At 45.9% G+C, this 9,147-nt stretch overlaps 1 pseudogene; it reads left to right on the top strand.

Annotated features, from left to right (window-relative positions):
- Positions 1-4,602: 4,602 nt before the first annotated feature.
- LOC121812355 lies at positions 4,603-8,756 on the top strand (annotated as a pseudogene).
- The last annotated feature ends 391 nt before the right edge of the window (positions 8,757-9,147 follow it).

Genomic DNA, 9,147 nt, shown 5'->3' with positions numbered 1-9,147 from the left:
CTGAAACTCTTCAAATAAACCATTCCTCTGCAGATGATCTGTTAGCTGTTTGACAACTACTCTTTCAAGGATTTTGATATGAAAGGAAGGTTGGAGATTGGCCTATAATTAGCTAAGACTGCTGGGTCTAGAGATGCTTTTTGAGTAAAGGTTTAACTACAGCCAGCTTGAAGGCCTGTGGTACATAGCCGATCATTAGAGATAGGTTGATCATATTTAAGATCGAAGAATTAATTAATGGCAGGACTTCTTTGAGCAGTTTTGTAGGAATGGGGTCTAAAAGACACGTTGATGGTTTGGAGGAAGTAATTATTGAAGTTAACTCAGAAAGATCAATTGGAGAAAAAGAGTCTAACTTAACATCAATGGTACTAAGAGTAGCTGTAGATAATATTACATCTGTGGGATGATTATTGGTAATTTTTTCTCTAATGATAAAAATTTTATTTGTGAAGAAGTTCATGAAGTCATTACTAGTTAACGTTAAAGGGATGGTTGGCTCAAAAGAGCTCTGACTTTTTGTCAGCCTGGCTACAGTGCTGAAGAGAAACCTGGGGTTGTTCTTATTTTCTTCAATCAGTGATGAATAGTAAGATGTTCTGGCTTTGCGGAGGGCTTTCTTATAAAGCAGCAAACTATTTCTCCAGGCTAAATGATGATCCTCTAAATTTGTGACACGCCATTTCCTCTCCAGTTACGAGTCATCTGCTTTAGGCTACGTGTTTGAGAATTATACCACGGAGTCAGGTACTTCTGATTTGAGACCTTAGTTTTCACAGGAGCTACAGTATCCAGAGTCGTACTAGTGAGGAGGTGAAATTATTAACAAGATAATCGACCTCTGTTGGGGTAGCGTTCAGATAGCTGCTCTGCTCTATGTTGGTACAGGGCATTGAAGATGATAACAGTGGGTGGATTATATTCTTAAACTTAGTTACAGCGCTTTCAGAAAGACATCTACTGTGATAATAAGATAAGATAAGATAAGATAAGATAACCTTTATTAGTCCCACACGTGGGAAATTTGTTTTGTCACAGCAGGAAGTGGACAGTGCAAAAGTTATGAGGCAAAAATTAGAATACAATAAGAATAAATACAGTACACAACTGTACAGAATAGAATAAAATAAAATACTATATACAGTAGAATAAAATAAAATAAATATACAATAAGATAAAAATAGAATACAAATACAAATACTATATACAACTGAGTAAAAATACAACGATGACAGAAAGGATTATTGCACTTAGTATTATTGCATATGTATGGATGTGTGTGCTTGATCAGTTAAAGTCTTTATAAAGTCTACTCTCCACTGCTGTGTAATCAATTATTGTAAATGTAAATGTTATCAGGAAATGGAAACACTGTTAAATGTTCAGTTTCTATGCCATATGTTAAAACAAGATCTAGAGTGTGATTAAAGTGGTGGGTGGGTTCTTTTACATTTTGAGAGAAGCCAATTGAGTCTAATAACAGATAAATGCCATGTTGAGGCTGTCATTTTTAGCATCTACATGGATGTTAAAATCACCCACAATAATTATTTTATCTGAGCTTTCAAATGAATTAAAAGTCTGTCTTGGTCTTTAGTTGATTAATAACAAGTGCTCAGGATCTCTGGGAACTCCTTCAACTCCATTTAAGGTGGAAGCTCATCCAGAGAATGCCAAGACACACCTTCTCATTTAATCTCTTCATGAGATAGTACTTGTAATCACTGTATTGCAATCTAGTCTGACAATTAACATCTAACAACCTAACAATTTCTGACAACAATTTTGGTTGTCAGATGGCATTTGACAACCAAGAAACTAGAGCATAAATTTGCTACATTCAAGGACATCTGTACAAAGTTTGTAGTCCAGTTATCCAGTCTTCCTGGTACTGATTTCTGTGTGGACGAAATGTAGGATTATTTTGTCAGTTAAGGGTTCAGTAACTAAATTTTATAAGTAGATGTTATTAAAAGAATGTTGGACTTTTTAAATATCTGAGCTTTTGCTAAAATCAAGCCGTATGTGATTGCATTTCTGCACATGTAGGCTCATATTAGTAGTGGTCCATGCATTACACAGTCTTAACCACACACAGCCTGGGCCCTTTGCCTGTAGGTGAGTGTGTGTCCTTGCTGTGAGGCCTTGCTGTATTGATTGGCTCATGGTTAAAATATGAAAGGGGAATCACATCACCTTTATTGTTACCGGTTAATCGATGCAGGGAGTTTAATCTATGGGAACCGCAAAGGCAGAGGTGAAGCGAGGTGAAAATGGGGATGGAAGGAAGGGTGGGTGGCTGAAAAGAGCAGGAGGAGGATGATGACAATGAGGATGGGGGCTGATGGGTTAAATGTAATGGCACCAACCGGAGAGAAACGAACAGGTGAAATGGCAGGTAATAATTTTCAGATAATTTAAGCGGATATTTTATTTTCTTGGAATCAGAAGTGGGAATAACATCATAAGCAGTGGAAGGAGACAGTGTGAAATGGACACACTGACCAGTAGCACCATTATTCACCTTAAAATATTACATATTTTATTCTATCCATCCATCCATCCATCCATCCATCCATCCATCTTCTTCTGTTTATCTGGGGCTGGGTCGCGGGGGCAGCAGCCCAAGCAGAGAAGCCCACACCTCCCTCTCCCCAGCCACCTCCTCCAGCTTATCCAGGGGAACACCAAGGCGTTCCCAGGCCAGCCGAGAGATATAATCTCTCCAGCGTGTCCTGGGTCAGCTCCAGGGCCTCCTCCCGGTGGTACATGCCCGGAACACCTCACCCAGGAGGCATCCTTGTCAGATGCCTGAACCACCTCAGCTGGCTCCTTTTCGATGTGGAGGAGTAGTGGCTCTACTCTGAGCCCCTCCCGGATTGCTGAACCTCTCACCCTATCTCTAAGGGAGAGGCCAGTCACCCTTTGGAGGAAGCTCATTTCCACCACTTGTATCCGCGATCTCGTTCTTTTGGTCACTACCCACAGCTCTTGGCCATAGGTGAGGGTAGGGACGTAGATCGACCGGTAAATTTAGAGCTTCACTTTTACACTCAGCTCTTCACCACGACGGACCCATGCAGCGTCCGTATCACTGCGGCCGCAGCACCAATCCGTCTGTCGATCTCCGGCTCCCTTCTCCCATCACTCGCGACCAAGACCCCGTGATACTCCTCCACTTGGGGCAGGAACTCATCCCCGACCCGAAGTGGCCACTCCACCCTTTTCCGGCTGAGAACCATGGCCTCAGATTTGGAGGTGCTGATCCTCATTCCCGCTGCTTCACACTCGGCTGCGAACCGTTCCAGTGAGAGCTGGAGGCCATCACCCGATGAAACCAACAGAACCACATCATCCGCGAAAAGCAGAGACGAGATTCTGAGGCCACTGAAGTGAAAGCCCTCCGCCACTTGGCTGCGCCTAGAAATCCTGTCCATAAAAATTATGAATTCTGTTTTATTCTAAATGCATATAATATGTTCTCATTGAATCTACCCACCAGTGGTTGGTGTCTAATATGCTTTCTATTTCCATTTTTGGGCTTCTGTTGGTTCCACGTAAGCACTGACAGTCCCAATTCTAACAGCATAGATAATAACATAAAATATTTTCAGTTAGTTCACACATTTTGACTGTTCCTCAAATTAATCCTCAAATTTTGTGATAGATGTTTTAGTAGATTTGTAATTATGCTGGTCTTTTCAGGTTTGTTAGCATGCTGAACAAAAATGAACATGGTAAATATTATATCAGCTTTACATATTGGGAGCACATAATAGAAATCTCCAGTACTTTGTGTTTAGTGCTGGAAAAAATTATTTGATTAAATTGTAAATATAATCCTCACGCTACTAGTGATGGGAATTTATACAAATTTAGCGATTCTAGTTCTATTATCGATATGTCACTTATCAGTTCTCTCATTGATTCTCATTGGCTCCATTTTGAGAGTCACCACCATCGCTAAGCAGCAATAAACAAGCTACATTCATGCAAATGAACTGCATGCTGTGGGTCCAATGTTTGTGCATGTGTGTTGAGGTATTTCCCCTCTGCCGTGTTCAGTGTTGGAGTCATTATTACACATATTACACACCTTTCTTAACAGTAATGCAGTACATCACTTAATTACTCTAAAAAAGTCATTTGTTACACTACTCATTACATTACTTTACATTATTTTCCTCCTCTGACATGTGAACTGAACTTAGCTGATTATAGCGGGAGTGCAAGAACCAACAAGGGGGATCGATATGCAGGCACACTAACAATTCAGAAGAACTGGACTACTGGGAACCAGTTTTCTACAAGAACTCAATTCCCATCCTTACAGCCTAGACACTAAACTTAACCTGTACCTATTTCTAACCTGCACCCTCGAACCAGAAATTCCTAAATTCCTTTAAAGGTCTTTATTTATGTGAAAAGCAGTCTTAATCTTTTCCTGCTCTTAAAATGTTCTCTTAAAGATGACCAACTGATGGCGTCATACTGAGAGGATCAAGGGTCATGAGCTCTCGATAAGACTTCCAGAACTTTAATATTTTGCTTATAAATTGTGTCACCATGGCGCACAAAACAGGTCACTGACTAACGGACATTATGCCAGCTAAAAAAGATAAAATAGAGAACGCCGAGAAAAGACCTCCAAAGCCTAATTTGCAACTTCGAAGCCAGGCCAGCCCGGAGGCTAACCTTGAAGCTATTAACAAAAGCATGGCTGAAGCTAAGCCAAGCTACCCCTTCGATTATGATATCTTAACTGCAAAAATAACAGATGTGGTTGGTGTGATTGTAGAAGGGAAGATGGATGTTATTAAAAACAAAATTGACGCTATTCAGGCAACCCTTGACGGCAACACAAGACGCCTTGATGAAGCCGAAACCCACATATCGAATGCGGAGGATATAATTGCCGACATGGAAGCCAGGCTAGAAAGTTAGATGCGCATGTTCTCGAACCGGCTGAAGCTCGAAGTAGAAGAGATAATCTCCGCATATTTGGTGTCAAGGAAGGTGTGGAAGGAGTGAATGCTATTACATATTTTGAAACGTGTCTTCTCCTGTGTTCTTGCAGGAGATTTCAATTGCACTTTAGACCCAAAAATGGATCAAAATCCACCACTCAAAAACTCAGTATCCAGAATGCGGGAAGCTATCAAGGGGATGTGTTCTGACTTGCACCTGGTAGATATATGGAGAACTCTCCATCCAGGTGAAAAAGATTATATTTTTTATTCAAATCCACATAATAGTTTCTGCTGTGTTGATTATTTCCTTGTCTCGAGGGAGGTCCTTGATAGAGTTAGTGTTTGTGATATAGGCATGCGCATACTGTCTGATCATGCAGATGTTCATTTAAATATCTCACCGCCTCAAGCTCACGCAACTGCACGTAATTGGCGATTAAATCCATCATTGTTAAATAATTCTATGTTTTGGACTTTTATAAAAGAACAAGTTGAACTTTTTTACGGACAAATGATAATGAAAACACAAATCCTTCTACCCTCTGGGAGACAATGAAGGCATACTTACGTGGTGTTATAATTTCGTATTGTATAGCGAAAAAGAAAGAATCTTTAAAACAACAATTGGAACTAGAAAAAAATTAGCAAATTTAGAATACTCACTTAAAATAATTTTTTCACCTGACGTACTGAAAAAAACAGAAGCCACTAGATCAGCTCTGAATCAACTTCTGACTCAAAAAGCAGAGGCCAGTATATTTTATGGTGAGCATAGGCTGTTTGAGATGGCAGATAAGCCTGGGTGCCTATTGGCACGTCTGGCTGTTGGGAAACTAGAATCCCGTGCTATAATGTCATTAAAAGATGAAAGAAGGCAGTGTGACGGACCACCAGGTGGCTCCACTCACACCCAAGTTGAAGGGAAGTGCTGGGGTGGAGATTTTGGCGCTTACTACATGTGAAGTTCTGAGAGTCAGTTAATAAAGTTGGAGTGAGACACTGAGACCTCTCCTGTCGTTATTACATACCTCCACATTGGTGACCCCTGTAGCGAACATGCTAAGGCTCGACGACGAAGCCAGCTCCGGCCTGGAAGCATCGGCTGCTGCCGGACCTTCACCTCCGCCGATGGCTGCGTTTGCTGTGGCGCTTAAATTGCCGGATTTTTGGCTTCACGATCCTCCTTCATAGTTCGTGCACGTAGAAGCTCAGTTTGCTCTTCGTGGAGTTTCAGCCGACGATACTAAATACCACCATGTAGTGGCCTCACTTGACCCACTGTCAACCCGCCGCGTGATGACTCTCCTCCGGGACCTCCAGCCCAAGGCAAGTACGCCGCCCTCAAGGCTCTGCTGCTGCGGCGTTACTGCCTCTCTGATGCTGAGCGGGCCGAGAAACTCCTTTCCCTTGTGGGCCTGGGCGACGGCAGCGCTCTCGAGCTCATGGAGAGCATGCTGTCCTTGCTGGGCGCGGATGACGGAGGATTTCTCTCCACCCACCTCTTTCTCTGACAGCTGCCGGCTCCAGTGCGCGCTGGCCTTGCCAACTCCCCGCTATTGGCCACGAAGGATTACCGCTCCCTTCCGGAAGAGGCGGATCGCATCCTCCTGGCTACCAGGACTTTTGGCGTCCAGGCGATTGTTCAGGACTCACCAGCGTTTTCCCCCGCCCACGGTGGCTGGAATCGCTGCACGGCGGCACTGCGGAAAGGGGCTTTGTTTTTATCACCAGCATTTTGGAGTGAAGGCACGGCGCTGTCTTCCGCCTTGCAGTTTCCAGACCCAGGGAAACGGGCATGTCAGCGCTCTGTAGCAGCCGCGACCGCTGGCAACAAGGAAAGGCTGCTTTTCTTACAGAAGAGCCTTCTTCCCCCGGCTGGCTCGGACAGGCTAGCTGAGGGCTGCGGGCCATTGCTAACAGCGGCTAATGGCTCTCCCATCAAAACCTTCGGTGAAAGGTTGGTGACTGTTTGCTTTCACGACCGTGACTTTCAGTGGAACTTTGTTGTTGCTGCTAGCTCTGTGCCTATAATAGGCGCTGATTTTCTTTGTGCTCACGGACTGCTGGTTGATGTTGCTAACAGACGTTTAATTGATGCTGTGTCATTTTCCTCATTACCCTGTTTGACTCGGGGTGCTCAGCCCGTGGTGCATGCTAACTCAGTAGATTCGGGTGACGTTTTTCAGTGTTTGCTTTCTGAGTTTCCCTCACTCACTGTCCCCACTTTCTCGAGCACGGTGACGAAGCATGGGGTGGAGCATTACATAACTACAGTAGGGCCCCCGGTGTTCGCGCGCGCGCCGCCTCGACCCTGCCAAACTGGCTGTCGCTCGGGAAGAATTTGCCACCATGGAGCGTCTGGGCATCGTGCAGCGTTCGAACAGTGCCTGGGCTTCTCCGTTACACATGGTGCCTAAATCTGATGGTCGGTGGCGACCTTGTGGGGATTTCCGCCGTCTTAATAATGTCACAGAGAACGATCGTTATCCCATTCCCCACATCCAAGATTTTTCCGCCCATCTTGCGGGGACCTCGGTTTTTTCGAAGATCGATTTGGTACGGGGATATCACCAGGTTCCCGTGCGCGCAGAGGATGTCCCCAAAACCGCCGTAATTACACCTTTCGGCCTTTTCGAGTTTCTGCGCATGCCGTTTGGCCTGAAAGGTGCCGCCCAAACCTTCCAGCGGTTGATGGACTCGGTCTTGCGCGGGCTGCCCTTTGTTTTTGTATATCTTAATGATATACTGGTGGCCAGCAGCTCGAAGGAGCAGCACATGTTCCATCTGCGTCAGGTTTTTCAGCGTTTGGCGGAGCATGGACTGACTATTAATCCGTCTAAATGCCAGTTTGGGTTGCCCGTTCTCGATTTCCTTGGGCACCGTATTTCCGCCGAGGGGGTCCGGGCCTCTGTTAAACTGGTCAGCTCTAAATTTGTTTGGCCAGGCCTTCGCAAATCTGTTAAGGAATGGGCGTCGGCGTGCATTCCCTGCCAGCGTGCGAAGGTTCATAAACACACCAAGGCGCCCCTGGAGCCGTTCTTCATACCCGGCAAACGTTTCGATCATGTGCATGTCGATCTGGTGGGTCCTCTGCTGCAGTCACAAGGTTTTACGCACCTTTTGACTGTTCTTGACCGGACCACCAGGTGGCCGGAGGCGGTCCCCTGGCGTCCACTACCGCAGCAGTGGTGGCCAAGGCGTTTATGTCAACCTGGGTCTTGTGTTTCGGCCCACCCGCGGACATTACGTCAGACAGAGGCCCCCAGTTCATTTCTGAGCTTTGGTCGGCCATGGCTGATGGACTGGGGGCTAAAGTCCACCGCACGACCGCATACAACCCGCAAGCTAATGGGATGTGTGAACGGTTCCACCGGTCGCTTAAGGCTGCTTTTAGCGCCTCCTTAAAGGATGGCAATTGGGTTGACTGCCTCCCGTGGGTTTTGCTTGGGCTGCGCTCTGCGGTTAAGGAGGATCTCGGCGCTTCCCCAGCTGAGCTAGTGTTTGGCCAGCCCCTCCGCGTGCCTGGAGAATTCTTGCCCGAAAATCCTCCTCCCTGCTTTGATCCATCGGTGCTATCTCTCAACCCGCTTTTGCACTCGCTTCGGGTTCCTGGTCCGGTGCACCATTGCGTGCCTGACACTTTTGTTCCAAAGACTTTAAAGACTGCTAAGTTTGTTTTTTGTCAGGCACGATGCCCACAGGACACCGCTGCGGCCTCTGTATGACGGCCCATTCAGGGTTATTGAACCGGGCCAGAAACATTTTGTTTTGGATTTTGGAGGTTGAAGGGAGACTGCGTGTGTTGACAGACTTAAACCTGCACATGTTCTTCCGGACAGTAATGTCGTGCCGGCCCAGGCCCCTCGCCGTGGCCGCCCTCATTCGATGGGGTTGACAGACTCTGGTTTTCCCCCCAGGACTACCCCTGGACCACCGGCGTTTGAGCCTCCTCCTGCCTTTCCTGCTCGCCTTCACCAGCCTCATTCACAGGATGGGCCTTCCTCTGCCTGTTCTCTCCCTCCCAGGTTCAGTCGTTCGGGTCGTTTGCTTAGGCCCAGGGTCCTGGACTGAATGTGTTCAAGGGGGGGTATGTGTGGCGGATCACCAGGTGACTCCACTCACACCCAAGTTGAAGGGAAGTGCTGGGGTGGAGATTTTGGCGCTCAATATATGTGAA

This window comes from Haplochromis burtoni, unplaced genomic scaffold, assembly GCF_018398535.1.
Source record: "Haplochromis burtoni strain Fernald_Lab_line unplaced genomic scaffold, NCSU_Asbu1 Contig_552, whole genome shotgun sequence".
In the NCBI taxonomy this organism is placed as follows: Eukaryota; Metazoa; Chordata; class Actinopteri; order Cichliformes; family Cichlidae; genus Haplochromis; species Haplochromis burtoni.
This window is presented reverse-complemented; position numbering and strand designations above follow the sequence as displayed.